This window comes from Lepisma saccharinum, chromosome 9, assembly GCF_977018435.1.
Source record: "Lepisma saccharinum chromosome 9, izLepSacc3.1, whole genome shotgun sequence".
Lineage (NCBI taxonomy): Eukaryota > Metazoa > Arthropoda > Insecta > Zygentoma > Lepismatidae > Lepisma > Lepisma saccharinum.
In genome coordinates, this window is record NC_139237.1 from 89,610,365 (window position 1) to 89,630,835 (window position 20,471).

General features: G+C 38.2%; 1 pseudogene across 1 annotated transcript; it reads left to right on the forward strand.

Moving 5' to 3' along the window:
* The first annotated feature begins 307 nt into the window (after positions 1–307).
* LOC145992246 (glucose dehydrogenase [FAD, quinone] pseudogene) lies at positions 308–18,510 on the forward strand (annotated as a pseudogene). Its single transcript, XR_014442158.1, has 2 exons — positions 308–361; positions 15,458–18,510. The product of XR_014442158.1 is annotated as a glucose dehydrogenase [FAD, quinone] pseudogene (transcript).
* Positions 18,511–20,471: the final 1,961 nt, after the last annotated feature.

Sequence of the window (20,471 nt, forward strand, 5' to 3'; positions counted from 1 at the left end):
GATAGAATATTCTTCAAGAAAATTAGTCATAATATTATATCCAGAAGTCTGGCACTTGGGAGGGGTGATCACCCCTATCGCCTCCCCCGTGGATCCGCTCACGAAGCAACTTAAATGTGTATGTTCTTTGTTTTCCCTGTATCTAAACAAAGTGTAGGTAAGAGCAAGCCTATTATCGAAAGAACTTGGAGACAAGGCCGACATGTTCCATAACAAATGCAGTACACATTGAGGGGCGATGTATGGAGTTCTGAATTCCCACCGTTAATTGCCGTGGCAACTTGTATACTTCGTGAAATGCAAAATTTTTGTCAGTGTCGAGTTATCAAGCCCCTGGAGACTTCTTCGCGCCACTTTAAAGGTTCGTACAGGAATTAGTACTATTAATTGTATGCAATATAATCATTTTTGTACAACATATGTTTTACACAAATGCAACATGTAGCGACGTAAAATAACACTAAATTGTGTACGTATTCAAAGTTTCTTAATATATTATTTAAATATATTATATTATATAATCAATTCATCGGCCTCATAACAAACTAATAGCAAAAAATATATAAATTGTCTCTCAAATGTGTGTCCTTCTTTTCCTCAAAACAATTGTTTCATTTAAGACAAAACTGTTTAGCAGCAACAGTCTGAAGTACATAGCCAACTATGTTATCTCTTTGGTAATTTACAATGTTACAAAAAATAAACATATTGCGAGCGAAGCGATCGAGAAAAAAAAATTGATCCAAATTTTTGCGAACTGAAAACAATATTGATTTAATAGGGTGCAAATAATCTCACGACGCACCAAGGCATTCTCTTTTACAATTTATTTTTCATTTAGATCGTTCGGCTCCCAGGGATGACTCCCGCCGCGCACAAGCTATGGCTCTGAACTTGGACCATACGAGTTAAGTTGATTTATTTTATTTTACTTCGCGTTTTGTGCCTCTTGGCTAATTTGCGAAGATGGGGATGAGTGATGAAATGATGAAATTGATAAATGGACATTTATAAACAACCATACCCGAGCGGGATTCAAACCCGGCACCCTTCGTGCCGCAGCGCGATGTGCTAACCACTCAGCCACAAGGGGCCGGCTGGACTATGAGAATAGCAGATATGGTGCTTGCGAGCAAAGCGAGGAAGAACCTTTTACGAAATGTATTTTTATTTGTGTAAAATTTGAAATTGAGGGGGTGGGGAAATTTCCCATCTGTGTCCCCCCCCCCTCCGCTGGTGCCCCTGGCAGTCTGGAAGAAAACGTGGAAGAAATACGTGAAAACTATCTTGAGTATTCTTTTGTGCTGCTACTCTTAGATTCTGCTGGTCTTGCTTTTTTAACTTCAATGTCCCCCACCCCCCTTAGAATTGATTCTCGTCCAAGATTGGGGGTGGTGTCTCCCACCTGTGGTTACGCCACTCCTTTGAAAGCTTGTCGGTGTTGTACGATGACATCTCGTATGTATGTATATATGCATGGATATGTGTGTATGTAAAATTTCTACTAAATATCAGTGGCGTCTCGTCCCTTGGGGCTTCCGGGGCTTAGCCCCTAAAGAAAAACGGACGTATTGACGTAATTATCAATCACCATAACGCATAACTATCACACAGTCTTTTAAAAGGCGATTCTTACCCACGTAAATTCATCGTCTGTTGCAATGGATACGACAGCGCTCCTAGCGGCATTGATGTCAATTATCGCTTTCCGGGGCACGTCGCAAAGGAAGGCGTGGTCTGCACCCACCTACGCTACAGTGAAGGTCACATGTTAGCAGAGAGAGAAGGGAAGCGTGCAATGGATTTAAGTGCTGATTCGGGGCTAGTTCCGTTGCGTCGCGTCGATCTCGCGTGTTGTACTGTAGTGTTGTGGTGGCTTTCATTCGCTATGTTTGAGTGAGTTTGGCAGGGTTGATGTTCGAACACAAATTGATGAAGGACATAGGCTGTCAATTACAAGGCACAATGAATTTGTCCGGAAAAATAGGCATATATTAAATAGAATTATCGATTGCTTAAAATTCTGTGGTCGACATGAACTTGCTCTACGAGGACATAATGAAAGAGAACAATCTTTAAACAGAGGCATCTTCCTAGATTTATTATCCCTTCATAGAAGAGGGAAAACTAAAGAGGGAACTTCGTGTTCTTTATTGTAGTGAAGAGTTGAAAAACATAAACTCTATCAGTAGATTGCATTCATTTTTTATTTAAAATTATAAAGAGGGTACTTTTCAGAAACATTAAAAATGACAAACATATTTTTAATAACTCCAGTGGCAACAGCTGAATCTGAACGATGTTTCAGCACATTGAAGCGTATTAAAACCTGCTTAAGAAATGCAATGGGACAAGACAGACCAAATGCCTTGGCACTTGCTTACAATAGAGAAAGAATACATTTCAAACATAGAGGGCTTCAACGAAAAAGTAATAACAAAATTTGCTGAGCAGAAGAACAGGAGTCAACGTTCGTAGAAAGGTATGTTTCACAACAATACCTGCTTTTTTTGTAATCATGTGAATTGTCATTATATTTTAAATTCTTTAAAAAATAAGCCCCGGCCAAATTTGAGGCCACGAGACGCCACTGCTAAATATGCTAGAAATAACTTTCATTTTTCCATTTCAAACTGTGGCCTATCCGCTGAAGTTCCTTGTCTCATGATTTCACTCAATAAAGATTGCTGTTTCTTATCCATTGTACTTGTTGCATGTAAGTTCTTTTGTAGATTTAGACAATTCACCTTGAACAGTCGAGCAACTTGAAACTAGTGCATGGAAGATCCTTATCATACAATTTCACGTACATACAAAATTTATCTCACAATATGTGTTCGAAGTGTTCGCACGGCCATATTATGAACGAAGTTTGTGTTGCTTAGGTTATGTACGTGACAACGGATTCTCTCAGAAACAGGTCCTTCTCAGGTTAATCTCTTTTTCGAGTCCTGTTCAGCTAAAACTGATTCATTTACTGAATATGTGTATTCTCTTAAGTCAACCATGGAGAACTCCTGAAGCGCTACAATTGTATCTAAAAGTTCAATGGATTGAACGTCTTTGGATTGTTAGAACCAAAAAGACAAACCAGGTAATTACAAATATTTTAATAATTTATTAACAGCTGAATCTGGTGGGGACTGTATGTTGTGGAGTTTGGGGGAACGTGATTTCTTGGTGATACCTAAAAGAAAATTCACTGTACGATGCGATGAACGAACTGGAAATTATTATTTTGTTTGTCCCGTTGGATCTAAGGAAAATATTATCTAGATCACGTACCAATGTGATATGCTGGATATGTACAGTCACTGACAATCCCGGGTTGTAACAGTTCTATTGAGAGTCAGTAGCTTGGGTTCCATACAACCGACGAGTGTCCTTTCACTCTATCCCTCATTCTCTCACATACACACAACGCGGTGAGTCATGTGAGACAGGACCGGCCCTAGTTGGGTGTGCAACCTGGGGCATACGCGAGAAATAAAAAAAATTCAGAGATCTGAAAAATCAGAAATTTCTGTCCCTTAGTCTGAAGTATATTATCACAATATAAACAATGTAACAATGAATAAAAATTAATTTATATATTTCGTATTATTACGTAAGAACAGGAAGCAGAACATGTTGAAGGTTAAAACCAAAAATTATGGGAGGAGAATAAAAAAGTTCTCAATTAGTGTTTCTTTTCATTTCGGATGTGACACTGATGCGAGGTTCAAGGTAAGGCAAAGTTCCCCGTGCCATGAAGGCACATTTTGGAGATGTGGGAGTAGGGTCCCACACATTTTCAATCTCTGCCATTTTGTAGGTGATGTAATCAGCACCACGCTCCAGCCGCCTTTACCCCCCTCCCCAGAGGCTTTCCCCCAGGTATCCATTGATGCGAGGTTCATTATATTTAATTACAAAACTGGCTGTTTTTACTATCAAACTATGATTACTTTCCGTTTGAAAGTGGCAATTTTTTAATCTATTATAGTATTCTTTGGTTATTTTTACTGAATTTTGACGCTGTACTAAACTTACACTGTTTCATAAAAAATAATATTTTCACTTCATGATTTCATTCTTTAATTTAACGAATAGTGCATATTTACCATTTTTGACAGAAATATATGAACAAGATTTTCATGTAATACTTTTAGAAGAAGATCGTACACAAACATTTTTTTTTAATTGGCGTCAGGCCCCTTGAAACGCAGGGCCTCTGTTGAGTTCCCGATTTACCCCTCCATAGGGCAGGCTCTGATGTGGGACATGAGTGACGTCATGTGAAGAAGCAATTGACTGTGTGAAGAATTATAATACTTTTAACAGTTTCGTTGTTTCGTGTATATAATATCCAATCGAATTTACGTTTAATTAACCTTGGATAGTCTTAATTGATAAAAGACATCCTTAACAGTTATATGGAAATGTGTGTGGACTTTCCAACCTGCGCCACACGAAAATTTCCAAACACCATGTAGGGAGCTTCGGATGCACGCGTGCCATTATCTGTAGTCAAGAGTCGAACAACGATAATAGTATTTGTGTTGTAGTTAAATACTTACAAAAGAGTAAAATGAAGGACACGAGACCTGCTTAGAAAATAACCAGCACAAATTAGAGGAAGGAAGAGCAATTTGCTACTCTCTTCCTATGAGGCAGTCGTTATCCTTTTGTTATCAGGCAAACGATGACAAAAGTAATGATTGGTGTTCAAGTATGCATTTTGTATCCAAACAAAAATTGGCTTAGTTTCTACAAGCTCTCCGCACTATTGACATCTTGAATGTTGACTAATTATTTTTTGTTTGGTTCCTCTTTATTTGAATTGAATTGGTTTATTCTTTCACAAACCGAATACGTAAGTACACTACATATAATATGTACAGATTTTTCCATTCGATAATTTACAGCACTCCGCACTATTGACATCTTGAATGTTGACTAATTATTTTTTGTTTGGTTCCTCTTTATTTGAATTGAATTGGTTTATTCTTTCACAAACCGAATACGTAAGTACACTACATATAATATGTACAGATTTTTCCATTCGATAATTTACAGCAAGTATAGCATAATTTATTTAGAAAGAAATAAGATCTTTAGGCGCTATTTGACGAATAATGCAAATCAATGGATGATAATCAACTTGACGTCATCACGCAGTGTACTCTGAGAAGATATAGGTTAACAGCAGTGGCGTAGCATGGACATTTCGGGTGGGAACGCCAAGTCCGAAGGAAGAGTCGGCCCTTTCTTGCTTAATAATTTATTTATGGTATTAGTCGCCACAGGTATTATTTGCCTGAAGTAAGCTGGGTTTTCAATAAAACATCATCATTGCATGTTTTAGCTAGAAAATTAGATGCCTCACTATGCCACGGATGTTTTGAACTCTGGTGTTCTATACCTTTTTTTATATATTTCTGCATGACGCAAGTCATTAAAAACCTACCTGAATCACAAGCGCCTCTGCACAACAGTAGACGTCTTTGTTGTGGGCGATCCAACTACTGATTGATTTGGTTTATTTTATTTCGCTTTTCTACCACTTTTGGTTAATTGCGAATATGAGTGATGATATTGATGAAGGGACACTGACAAAGAACACACGTGCTCACGCCGGGATTCGAACCAGGGACCTCTGTCGTCTTGGCGCACTGTGAAAAGCAGAATGGATGATCCAAATATCGTACACTCTGCTGACGTAACAGTGCCGATTAGTAATTCAGAACACTGTTTATTACATCTTGAGAATGCTGATAAACATTTTAAAATAATTTTCTCCAGAGACCATTCGATGTTAAGAGTTTTCAAATGAATGCTAAACATTTCCATTCACACATTATTAAGTATAACACCATTAAGCCTTGTTTCCATGATTATGAAAAACTAAAATATGCTGACCAAGGCAGTAATTTATTTTATAAAAAAAAAAAAAAAAAAAACATAAACTAACGTAACGTTTCAACCTTCTAGCAAGGTCTTCTTCAGACTCTGTATCAAGTACAAAAGTAACCAGATACCACAAAAGACCATTATATATACACAAACATTACTCCCTCCAGACTATTTAGAAAGTTGTTTGGAACTTTCTAGCAGATGACTTTCACTTTGCCAACTTCACTTTCACCTAAAAGGCTAAACACAATTACTTCCATATAGAATGTGGTTGGGCTTTTAATCTCACACTCTTTTCCCTTCATTTTTCTTCCTTCTCCTTTCCTCTTTCTCTCTTGTCCTTTCCACTCTTTCCAACATCTTCTTCCATTCTTTGTTTAACTTCAGTCCCCCATTCCAGTTCATTGTGTCTTCTTCACCTTTCTTCTCTATTTCCTTGGCTTCCTTCCATTTTCTCACTAGCATTCTCTTCTCCCTTCCTATCTGCTTAGCCTCATCCCACTCTATGTCATGTCCTGTTTCTCTCGTGTGTTTAAATATTGCATTTCTCTCTCTCTTAAGTCGTACATCATCCCTATGTTGTTTCAACCTGTCTTTCAGCCTGTTTTTCGTTTCTCCTATGTACACACTCTGACATTCTTTACATTTCACTTCGTAGATAATCCCTTCCTCTTCCTCTTCTCTGTTTTCTTTTTTCTTGTTAGCATTCCTCGCAATTCCTAAGATGCTTCTCCCTCCCTTCCTGTATGTTTTAACTCCCGCTTTCCTAAGCACTTTGCATATCTTTTCTGTGGTCTTCCCCATACTCCTTATTCCAAACCTTTTCTCCTCTTTTTCTTTCTCTTCCAATTCTCCCCTGCCCGTTTTCTTACTTCTTCTGTTTATGTCCAATCTGTCCTGCTTCTCATAGCCATTCTTTTCCAGCTGTTTCCATAGGCTATTTATTTTGCCTTCTTTTTCACATTCTTTCATGCATATTTTCTTGATTCTGTCCTCCATATTCTTTATAAAATTTCTTTTTGTCACCTCACTTACATCACTTCTTTTGTGGCAGAATACCCCTGCTGCACACTTCTTCTGATGCCAAGCGGTTTCAATTTCTTGTCCTCTTTTCCTTTTCATCAATATATCTAGATAGCTTATCTTGTCTTCTTCTTCTATTTCAAGTTCCAATAATATCCCTCTTTCTTCATCTTGAATTTCTTTGACAAAAATGTCAAGCTGCCTCTTGGTTCCCTTCCATATGCCAAAGCAGTCGTCCACATATCTGCAAAACAGAATTATTTTGTCACCTCCCTTTTCTATCACTTTCTTTTCCCATTCATTCATAACCAATTCAGCCAATGCTGGGCTTAGACTGGAACCTATATTTAGTCCTTCACTCATTAACATTATTTTATCTCCCATTATACTGTAACCGTTATTCCAAATGGTTTCCAGCGCCTTCACTACCCTTTCACTATCCCATTCTCCTATAATTTCTTGTCCCATTCTCTTTTTAATAATGTCCAAAATGTGTCCCCTCTTGATGCTCGGGAACATACTTTTCACGTCTAAGCTAAACATTGTCGTCTTCATCTCATTTAACTTAAGTCCTTTTATGAGGTCTACTACTTGTTCACTATTCTTAACTGCTCTGCTTTCTTGCTGTGTTACTAACACGTCAATAACTTTCTTTAATTTCTTTTCTAAGGGTTCCAAAATATTGTTTCTGCAGTTCATTACTGGTCTTAACTTTATCTCTTCTTTGTGTATCTTTGGAAAGCCTTTCAAACTTGGTAGTCTTCCTGTCTCCTTTATGCATTTCTTGAATCCTCTCCTCCTACAATCTTTCATGATTCTTTCTTTTATAGTTTGTTCTTCACCTGTTCCACAAATCCCCTCATATCCATTTTCTTTTAGGTCTTCAAACTTCCTCTCGTACCATTCTCTTTCCATCACCACAATTGCTCCTCCTTTATCTGCCTGCTCTATCACCACATCATTTCTTGTCTTTATTTTCTTCATCCCTTCCCTTTCTTTTTGACTCAAATTATCTACTTTTCCTTGTTTTCCCATTTCTTTCTTCAGTATGGCTGCTGTTCTTCTTCTAATCTTGTCTCTTTCTGGTTCTTCTTTTATATGGAGCACTGCTTCTTCAATGTCATATATAACTTCCTCATAATCTACATTTCTTTCCTTAACTTTGAAACCTCTACCTAGTTTTAAAAAAGCTTCCTCTTCTTTTGTTAGGTCTACATTCCCTATTACCACAACTCTTCTTCTGGTATCCTCTTCTTCTTCCTCTTCTCCTCTTTCTTCTTTCCATCCTAGTCCCTCTCCTTTCTTCTTCAATTTTATTTTCATTTTCTCTCTAAATTGCTCCTGCCAGATTTTCATTTCATGAAATGTATATTCTCTCGTAAAAATGGTGAGACCATCTTCAATAGCTTTTTCAATTCTTGTCAGGTTCTCCTTTATTATCTTTAACTCCTTTCTTCTTGCCCTTATTTCATTCCATATCAGTTCTTTTTCCATTTTCTGAACCAATATCCTCCATCTCTTGGTGTTGCAAACCACTCCCTTCTTACTTATTTTTAATCCTTTAGGCGCTGTGCCTCTCTCCAAACATTTTCTCAGAAACTTCTCTTGTTCGTCTTTGTGTATTTCTTTCCTCTTCAAGTCCTTCCAGTTGTTAATTTTCCTCATCAGCCTTGGAAAATGTCCAATTATAACACCATTAAGCCTTGTTTCCATGATTATGAAAAACTAAAATATGCTGACCAAGGCAGTAATTTATTTTATAAAAAAAACATAAACTAACGTAACGTTTCAACCTTCTAGCAAGGTAACAAAATAATTCTGTTTTGCAGATATGTGGACGACTGCTTTGGCATATGGAAGGGAACCAAGAGGCAGCTTGACATTTTTGTCAAAGAAATTCAAGATGAAGAAAGAGGGATATTATTGGAACTTGAAATAGAAGAAGAAGACAAGATAAGCTATCTAGATATATTGATGAAAAGGAAAAGAGGACAAGAAATTGAAACCGCTTGGCATCAGAAGAAGTGTGCAGCAGGGGTATTCTGCCACAAAAGAAGTGATGTAAGTGAGGTGACAAAAAGAAATTTTATAAAGAATATGGAGGACAGAATCAAGAAAATATGCATGAAAGAATGTGAAAAAGAAGGCAAAATAAATAGCCTATGGAAACAGCTGGAAAAGAATGGCTATGAGAAGCAGGACAGATTGGACATAAACAGAAGAAGTAAGAAAACGGGCAGGGGAGAATTGGAAGAGAAAGAAAAAGAGGAGAAAAGGTTTGGAATAAGGAGTATGGGGAAGACCACAGAAAAGATATGCAAAGTGCTTAGGAAAGCGGGAGTTAAAACATACAGGAAGGGAGGGAGAAGCATCTTAGGAATTGCGAGGAATGCTAACAAGAAAAAAGAAAACAGAGAAGAGGAAGAGGAAGGGATTATCTACGAAGTGAAATGTAAAGAATGTCAGAGTGTGTACATAGGAGAAACGAAAAACAGGCTGAAAGACAGGTTGAAACAACATAGGGATGATGTACGACTTAAGAGAGAGAGAAATGCAATATTTAAACACACGAGAGAAACAGGACATGACATAGAGTGGGATGAGGCTAAGCAGATAGGAAGGGAGAAGAGAATGCTAGTGAGAAAATGGAAGGAAGCCAAGGAAATAGAGAAGAAAGGTGAAGAAGACACAATGAACTGGAATGGGGGACTGAAGTTAAACAAAGAATGGAAGAAGATGTTGGAAAGAGTGGAAAGGACAAGAGAGAAAGAGGAAAGGAGAAGGAAGAAAAATGAAGGGAAAAGAGTGTGAGATTAAAAGCCCAACCACATTCTATATGGAAGTAATTGTGTTTAGCCTTTTAGGTGAAAGTGAAGTTGGCAAAGTGAAAGTCATCTGCTAGAAAGTTCCAAACAACTTTCTAAATAGTCTGGAGGGAGTAATGTTTGTGTATATATAATGGTCTTTTGTGGTATCTGGTTACTTTTGTACTTGATACAGAGTCTGAAGAAGACCTTGCTAGAAGGTTGAAACGTTACGTTAGTTTATGTTTTTTTATAAAATAAATTACTGCCTTGGTCAGCATATTTTAGTTTTTCATTATTAAGTAGTTTGATAATAACGAAAAAATACAATAAAAAAATAATAGTTTTGCGGGTTAAGTGGTAGAGCAGCCACAGGCTGAATTTCTATCACGAGGACTTCACCAACTTATTTGAAAAAAACTGTGTTGATCTTTTAGTTTCTAATACACATCGCTGTTCGTGCGATAAATTATACAATGCAGTGGCCATTAAGAAGCAGTATATTTGAGATTGGTAAAGTTACGTCAGTCAATATTGCGTATTGTAGCATCACATAGCACGAGTTGCATGAGCGCGAAGAGCGAAGAACCGGGTAAAAATTCTGACGCTGTCATCTGCTTCAGAAGGCAGGAAGGGTCACATGAACCAATCACGGTAGACCTCTCGTACGCTGGCGTAAGAGAGACCATTTACGCACGTGCTGTACAAATCGAAGCTTTCCCTCCAGAGAGGCAGCAAGAAATATAGAATCCTGTACGCCGAACCTGCTCGGCGTCCGGCCGGGAAAGGCATTGAAAAGAGATGCTAGAACGAGTGTTGAGAGTGGAGCGTTGCAAGCGGATCGCGAAAAATAGCTATTATAATGCCATGAAGGTCAAACATATATCAAATTAGTCACGTTTTACTTTATAATCACAGCATTTAAGCATTTTTGAAATTTTAAATCTGGGAACGCCGGGCGTACGGGCATACTATAACGCTACGCCACTGGTTAACAGATTCCTTATTAATCATTATTCTTAGAAAATAAGTATTTTTGATTGATTTGCTTTATTTTACTTCGCTTTTTGTGTCACATTTGGCTAATTTACGAAGATGGGGATGAGTGATGGCATGATGATATTCATGACTGGACACTCACAAACATCCATGCCCAGACCGGGATTCGAACCCGGGACCCCTGGCGTCGTAGCGCGATGTGATAACCACTCCGCCACGGGGGCCGGCATAAGTCTTTTTGGCATTTATCTGTTTTAAAAAATCTAAAACATGTTTAAAAAAATCTGTTGTTTAAAAATCATATTTTACATATCTATGATTTTAGGATGACACAGAAAAGGAACAAAAATTATTATAATCTAAATAATTTTCCTTTATTTTCGCATTGAAACATATCTTGATTACAGCATAATGCTTCGAAAACCTGCCGATGTATCACAAACTTCAAGGTTAGTTTAACATATATAAAAAAACACAATATTCGATTTGTCCTGCGAACCTAGGGGTAAATCTAAAGTCATTTTTTGTGGGTGAATAAATTCTATTAATCAGGCGTATTATTTACATTTATAGCCACGATGATGCTCTCGAAGTATAAAATAATCAAATTACTGCCAGGGATCCCGGGTTCGAATCTTGGCGTGGACATGGGTATTTGTGAATGTCCATTCATCAATTTAATCATATCATCACTCATCCCCATCTTCGCAATTAGCCAAAAGTGGCAGAAAAGCGAAGTAAAATAAACCAAATAAATAATCAAATCACTAAAGAAATGTAATGAAATTGTACTGTACATTGCCTTTTAATATATAATATCAAATGACCTACATTCTAAAGAAATCTAGATAAGATTGAAAATTTGCATGAGAATAACATAGCAAGAACGGCGAACTGATATATTCGGTTATAAGTTAAACTAAAAATTACAAGCTCATTTTGAGAAACACGATCACTATTTTTGTATTTTATTATTCAGCATCATTTTCTGATACTTTTGGTTTATCGAGACGATGGAGGTGAGGATGAGTGATCATATGATGACATTTTTGAAGTGACACCAATATTCTGGCCGGGATTCGAACCCGAGACCCCTAACTTTGGAAAACAAGAAATTAGGCATACAAGAGCCATTCCATGTGAATGTGAACAAACAAGGTTAATTTTATTTTTATTCAAAGTATCACTTATGAAATTAAATTAAAGGAGAAACCAAGCAAAATGTGGATTTATTAATTGTTGAACTACCTATTGGCACCCCGGAATGTAACAGTAGAGACACCCACTTTTGATCCTTTTCAATATTTATTAAAACACCTTGACCATGCGGACCCGAAAGTGCACTAGAAGTAGACCCCCTGTCGCTTTCCTAATACTTTCTCTGTCCGTTCCTGGTACCTCCTCACATCCAGCACGCCACTTAGTCCTCAACACCACCTTCTCCTCACACCCCACCAACGCTACTCCCGGATCAGCCACGACTTCCTCCCGGCCAATGTCTTTCAGCAATGATCAGAAGTCGCACCTGCATTCCTACTTCAAGATCTCCCTCTCTGTCCACATAATATAAACATTAGTTTCGTGGCTCTTAAGTAACATTGTTTCAAACCTATCAATATTTATAGTAGAAGTGGGATTTTATATGTGGTGATTTCACTTAATTTAGTTTCATTTTGATATAGTAATATACCATAATAAATCTAAATCAATTCTAATTTCGTTCTAATTGTCTCATTTTTTGTTTCTATATCTTAAGCTCTGAAGCATCCTACTTCATCTCTGAAACAAAGCTTAGTTTGAAGAATCTATATATGATAATTTTCATAGTCTTTTGCATTGTTCCATAATCCTACAAAGTAAATCATGTGTATGGTGTCACACCCGTGACTAAATTTGTCACACCCGTCACAGGCAAAAAATGTTTATAAAAAGAAGTATGTAGTAATATTTTTAGAAACTAAAAGCATCTAAATGTCGTTTAAAGTTTGTTTTGTGAAAATAAAATAACATTGTTTCAGTAAACACACAGTTTCACAGTGTTTTCTGAAAGTCTGAGGAAGGTCCTAATACCCGTCAAAATTACAAAAAAATGTATTTTCTGTAGCTAAAAATTGAGAAGGGGGAGGAATATTCTGAAATCAAGAAAAATGAAATTACATGACTTGATAGAGTTACATATTTGAAGGTGCTAAGAAAATAATTTAAAAATGAATGTAAATTTGTCTGAATGTCACATCCGTCGCAATGGAATTTGCCATAAAGAAATAAATATTTTTAAAATGGGATATGTTTGCAGTGAAGATAAAGACAATATTTCTGAAGGTCAGACAAGATACTGCTACTGGTTGAATATTCTTATGAAAGGTCAGTTACTTGCTATGCCCATGAATAAGTGGTTGTAAGTATGCACAAAACTACCAGTTTGTTTCAAAGGTGGTATTTGTTCTATCAGTGAGAACATATTTCCTTATAATTTAGCACCTTTAGTGGAATTCAGGATACGATAATGTCTAACATGATATTACATGAGGAATGTTTTGTTTGTCTTCTTTGTACAAGGCAACTCGTAATAAGTACGTACTCGGTCTCAAGGGTGGTACTTCCGATATTTTAGTATGCGTTTCTGGTTTTCTAAGTTTGCTGAAAGGCCTTTGCTAGATAATGAAAGTTCATAACTTTGATCAGTTTCTTATTTCCAAGGGAATGGATTTATATGTATTGAAAATGTGCTAAATATATATTTAGTTATTTTCACCATAATATGGAGTTAAATATGTACTTAAAATTGTAAAAAATGACCATTTTAATAATATAACACACTACACGAGCTACATAAAATACAGTACGCTTACATTGACATTGTTTTTAATGTTCCAAAACAATGAATAACAAAATGTTGTTGTAAGTGTTCGAGACTTAAACTGCGTTCAATGTCGCAAGAAGTAATGGGAACGTATTTCAAATTTGTCAGTTATTCGCAAGAAATTCACTCAACTCTTTCGGTTACACGGGGACATTTAGTTATTTGCCGAATATAGAGTAAATGTTGAGAAATGTTCTGAAACATGGAAATTATATGTATAAATAACTAAAATATGTAAAATATGAGTCAAAACCTAATATATGTACAAATATGTAAATTAAAAACTGAATTTTTCGAGTCTACATGCCGGGATGTACAAAGATATTACAAACTATAACTGATTTCAGGTTCATACATAAATATGTATTTACACATAAATCCGTTCTCGCCTATAACTTTCCACATGCAAGTAGAACTGATAAAATATCTTGTAGTCCTCTCCATTTGAAGGCCACAAGGAAAGAGCGTGATTTGTCCATTTCATTGGTTTTACAAGAGGGCACGTTCTTTCCCTGTATACACAATCAAGACCTCTTTGTAATGGATGGAAATAGCAGGTTCTATCCTTGTACAACTCCTAGTTAGAAAGACTCTTCAGAGATCTATCTGATAGCACCTTTACCTCAATTTGGTTAAAATGGACAAAGCACGTTCTTTCCCGTGATCTTTAATTGTGAAAATCTTTGATTGGTCGATTGATTGAATTAGGTTGTTACACGTTGCATTTCTGCCACTTTTGGCTAATCACGACGATAAGGATGAGTAATGATATCATAAAATTGATGAAAGGACACTCACAGAGAACACGCAGGTCGAGACCCCTTGGCTTCTTAGCGTGCTATGCTAACGACTTCCCTACGGAGGTCAGTGTCATGAAATTTGAAAACGTTTAAAAATGATTGGGTAATTATTTGAAAACAATAGAAAAAAATTCTATTCTACAAAAATAAAACTAGTGAAGGCACTTTACCCACTTCATTTCCTTACAGGCATTTGAACTAAGTATCAAACTGGAAAAGAGCCTCCCAACTTGTTTTCCTACACATTCTACCAATTAGATAATTTTCGGCGAGTGCAAACCCTCTAACAAACCTTATACTTGGCTCAGTACCCTCTATAGATTGCACAAAGAAGCAAATTTACAGTTTAAAGATGCAGACCTTCCGAAAAATCAGAGCGAAAGTACTAAAGTCTCATTCTTATCTACTTCTATTTTGGATTGCAAAAGACGAATTGTTCAGTCCCCTACAAAGATGTGTGAACGCACATCATCATGCACTTTTCTTTTGTATTATGTGTTAGCACGGAATGTTCTTGCACTGATGGTGCTATGGTGCTAAGAAAGATTATAGTTGATGGTTTGGTTTCAGTTCAGTTCTTCAATTGCCCGTACCAACTCTTCCACTGGCCATTGTCTGCAGTCACTTCACTCAGCGTTGGAATGTCGAATGGGATTTTTTGTAGTGGTTTTCCTCAGTCACCCTAGGCAACGATCCATGGGAGGGTTACGATGGGTTATAACCCCCAGTCTCTCTTTTGATGCAGATTTTCTCAAAAAAATTAGTCGGATACACAAAATCTGGGAAATATATTTCATTGGTTGATTAATATGAAGCTAAATTCACCCTTTACGTCACTGGCTTCATCAATATATCGGTTTGAAACCTTCAATATGGTGGTCATGGATATTTCTTCCATTTCCTTATCAAATGATGCACAAATAAACGACAGCAACAACTAACAAGGTGAATCAGATGATCAGATCAATGTGAGACCATCATTACTCATTAGAAACAAGGTATAGTGTGGAGATTTTCGATACTTTTTCTGATGAAGGTGGCGAAAGCTGATGTGAGTTTTTCTTTATTTTCAGGCTTTGAAGCACCGCACTTCTCAAACTCGACGAGGAACTTCCGTATATATTGGACGTGAGGATCGAACTGAGACGGAAAATGCTTCTTTGGAAATGGTGCTTGCTGATTTTGGGCATGCTCTTGCCTTACACCCTAAACCAAACCCTGACGACTGCGACATCTCTCTTGGACTTCCTGGAGACAATCTTCAGATCAGGCGTTACGGTGGTGGACGGAAGGAACAAGGACGTGCTGGTTCCCGATGACGTGTACGACTTCATCGTGGTGGGTGGTGGGTCCGCAGGAGCCGTGGTGGCCAATAGGCTCAGCGAAGTAAATGACTGGAAGGTGCTGCTACTGGAAGCTGGAGGCTTCGACAATATTCTCACGGATGTCCCGATTCTGGCCGCATACGTCGACCACGTGCCGGAAATGACCTGGAACTACTGGACCGAACCTTCCCCGTACGCCTGCCGAGGGCTGGAAGGAGGGAGCTGCATTTGGCCGCGAGGGAAAGTTTTAGGAGGCACGAGCGTCATCAACTACCTTCTATACACCAGAGGCAACCGACGCGACTACGACGCCTGGGAAGCCATGGGGAACCCGGGTTGGGGCTACAGAGACGTTCTGCACTACTTCAAGAAGTCGGAGGACGAGAAAAATCCAAACCTTGCTCAAACCAGCTACCATTCCACAGGCGGGTACCAAACGGTGATGGACTCTCCCTACACGACGCCCCTGGCCAAGGCTTTTCTGGAAGCGGGGGAAGAGTTGGGCTTCGAAGTGAGGGACTACAACGGGAAGTTCCAGGAAGGGTTCTCCTTCTTCCAGGGAACAGCACGAGACGGTAGGCGATGCAGCACGGAGAAAGCCTTTCTCCGACCCATCAGGAATAGAACGAACTTTCACCTATCTCTGGATTCGAGAGTCACCAAGTTGTTGATCGACGAATCGACGAGATCAGTGTACGGGGTAGAGTACTACAGGGGCGACGTGTCTCATTTCGTCGAAGCCAGGAAGGAAGTCATTCTCTCCGCAGGTACCTTAAACTCTCCTCAGCTACTCATGTTGTCGGGCATCGGACCGGGAGATCACTTGGAGGAGTTGGGAATCCCGGTTGTGCACAACGCGCCGATGGTCGGTCGGAACCTGCAAGACCACATAGGGTTCGGCGGAGTGACTTTTCTAGTAAACGACACGGTAGGGATTATAGAATCGAGAATCACAAACTTGAGGAACACTTTTGACTACTTTGTGAACGGCAAAGGTCCATTTACGGTGTTTGGAGGTGCCGAGGCTGTAGGCTACATACGAACCAAGTACGCAGATAGTTACCCTGACATAGAGCTAATCTTTGCCCCAGGATCAACGAACTCTGACAAAGGTGGCATCAGATATTCCCACGGCTTGAGCGACGAGTTGTACAATGAAGTGTTCAAACCCATACTGGGTAAGGATACTTGGACGGTCTTCCCCACCATCTTGCAACCGGAGAGCACCGGGTTCTTGAAACTAAAATCCAAAGACCCTTTCGACCCACCTCTGTTCTACCCAAACTACCTCACGAGCAGAAGAGACGTCGATGTGGCCATGGAAGGATTGAAGCTCACCCTTAAGATGAGCAGAACGAGTGCGATGAGGAGGTACGGTAGCGACATCTACACCGTCCCACTTCCGGGTTGCGAGAATTTTCCCTTCGGCTCCGAGGATTACTGGGAATGCCACCTTCGAACCTACACGATGCTCTTCCATCATCAGGTCGGAACTTGCAAGATGGGTCCAGAGTCGGATGAAGATGCTATTGTCGATCCCCGCCTCAGGGTGTACGGCGTCAAGAGGCTGAGGGTCATAGACTGTTCCATCGCACCCAGGATTCCTCGAAGCCACACCAACGCCGTGGCTCAGATGATTGCCGAGAAGGGATGCGACATGATCAAGGAAGATTGGGGGATGTTGAATGAGTAGGATGGAGTAGATGTCGATTCTCGTCACTTAAAACGATTGCAATGCACAATTGTTAGAAGTTCTATTACCATGAGTGGGCACTTCTTGTGCACAATGGTGCAAACTTCGGTAAGAACATCTACATCACTACTAAGCAGCCACAAATCAATTCTATAGAGGTGCGCTGCATACACATATTATCGACAGAGCTGTGTTGATAGTACTTTCATAAATAACCCCATTATAGGGAGCTTATCCTCTGAACAAACAATCTACTTCAGCGTGCAAACTCCCTTAAAGATAAATGGTACATTTACACAGTGCTCGAAGTGGTGGGAATGCAGGAAATGCTATCCTCAGTTAATGCAATTTTCATAAGGAATTACCCAGCTAGGAAAATTTGCACAAGTATTCGTAACCTACTGCACTATCTCCATGTTGATCCATACAAGCATCCCCTTTCCTATCGTATAATTTAATAAAGCATATCTCTATTTCGAGTAATGTGCTTATTTTAAACAATAATTGAAGCAATTGAAAAATGGTTTATTATTGCGCTGATATTATGATTTTTATTATTATTTTCTCCTTCTCCAAGCAGAGAAATTTCGAAATAGTAGTGAAATAATTGAATCTCAACATGTGAAAAGAGCGAAATACTGCATTTTTCTCGATTTAAGGTAAATCAATTGCCTTGCAAAATCACCTTCTTTGTAAATTACAATTGTCAAAGCAAAGGAACAAAATTTGTTTCTGGATTCAACCCATCTACTTCAGTTAAAATTCCAACTAAGTATTTAATCATTGTAAACAAAAAGCCGAGTAGTCGTAATATTTATTTCACAAAATGTCATCAACGTTATGACTTAGTGATCACACTCTAAATTCTACAAGGTTCAAAAACATCTTTTTTTGTAAATTTTGCCAAATTTGATTGGAAAACTAATTAGTTGTACTATCATAACCATTTCTACAGACTGAACGTAATAACCAAGAACTTGTTAGTGCTACTACTGCATACTGTATATCTACAACGATCAACGATACCTTATATGCTAGAGCTCTGGATACCAAGTTTTGAACAGCATGAGCAAGAACGTCAGAAGTGGAAAATGTTAATTACGAGATGTTTGGTTGATCCTTGAGATTAACTGGAGGGGATGCTCCTATAGTTTAACGTGATGGCAATAAGATAGCTGGGGGGGATGCCTTGCAAAAATTCTGCACTCCCTTCACTTCGATCACTGATGATCAAAAACCTCAAGTTCGCGCTACAAATGAAGTAATTGAACCAAAAAGCCTTGTATATTCTTAATTTATTTTTAATGTTCTTCTTATCACAATAAAACTGCCAAGATTTCAAAGGGAGTTTTTATCTTTCAAATTTATAACCATTAATATGGAATGAAGAGATTCAAAGTAATGCATACAAACACAAGGAACCCAAAATGTTTCAATTAAATGTTTTTTTTTGGCTCCAGTAACACATTAAAGTGCCTAAACTGCTAATGATGCATTTTTGGTGCATCAAAAGACACACAGAAATGCATCAATTGAGAAGATCAGACACAACCATTTCAAAGAAATCAAAACTACACATTTAACTCTGTCAATTGAAGCACCAAAAGTACATCAACGATCATTTATGGATTTCGGGTTCTGTGTGCTACATTAGATTACCCATCATAATTGGGTCACTTGTAAAATCTTCCTTGTACTGATGCATCATTGCATATGTACGCACACGATAGATCTAACGTAGGCAGAAAAATCTTTGTCTACCATCTTCCTACCACTGTTTATTTAGTATACGAACTTACCTGATGCTCACATATCCTTCATGATACATAATTCGAATACTTATACAATAGATCATGAACATTCACTTGTGTTTTCTTTTCTAATAAACTTGCTTGGAGTCCCACAGCACAAGTATTTGCATGATAGAGTTGGGCGATATGTCAAATGTAGGAGAAATTTGTCTGGTCTGCATCAGCTTGACGATAATTCGAGATGATCAAAAATGTGATTTGCAATTCTTAAGTGTGTGTGTCAGTGACGACGCCAAACGGGGACAGGAGGTGGGGGCCACAGTCAGACACTTAACCCTCCGTTCGGGCCCTCCCAACTGAAGTTAATTAAATATCGAATAATATGAAAGTTCATTTCTAAGAGTATGACGATTTTCACCTTTTCTAAGTGGTGTATTCTGCATGATATCACTTTCCCTGCTTATAATACCAACTTGGCAAACAAATATTAATTTGTTTTATTATATATATGTGTGTGTGTGACTTTCGTTCAAGATTCAATCGCCGACCTGGACATAAGTGATTTCTCATTCATTTATGTTATGTAATCGTCACGATTAACATAAGTTTTAACCAGTTTTAAGAACTGGGGGAAAAAGTTGAATGTGGATGGTTTTAAAACATCACCAACATTTTGATGACCACAAAACATCATATGTAGTACGGGCAAATTATTCTAATCGTGTGTCGTTAGTGACAACGCTATTTAGTAAAATACATTCAAAGGTGATTCAAGATTTGGTTGGTTGGTTGATTTGGTGTTTTAAGTCCACTTTATGCACAGTAAGGCTAATCGGGACTGTACCTACAGCTTAAAATGCTTCCACCGGGTATCGAACCAGGGACCAAAGGTTATCCAAGAAAACCGACACTACATGTCAGTTGCTGTGTATGCATCGCTGTTTCTTACTATTCAGGGACTTGATTTTCGAGATATGAGTCTGAGGCAAACCTTAAGAAAGGGAATTTCTTCGATACTCTTAAAGTTAATTTCGAAATATTGAATTACAACCTTAAAATGCAAATTACACTCAAAATTACGTAGATTCAAAACAATTTAATCTGCGTAATGTCCACACTTATTCTCAGCAAAATAAGCCAGGAAATGGAAGAGGCGAAAGTATTCGCACTGATGTCAGATGAAACAAGAGACATTGCGAGAAAGGAACAGGACAGATATTTGTATCGTGGGCAGGTAAAAGAACGCTTTTTAGGATTTGCCACTCTTTAATCATGAGATGCAGGTTCACTCTTTCTCGTACATATCAAAATCGAAGAA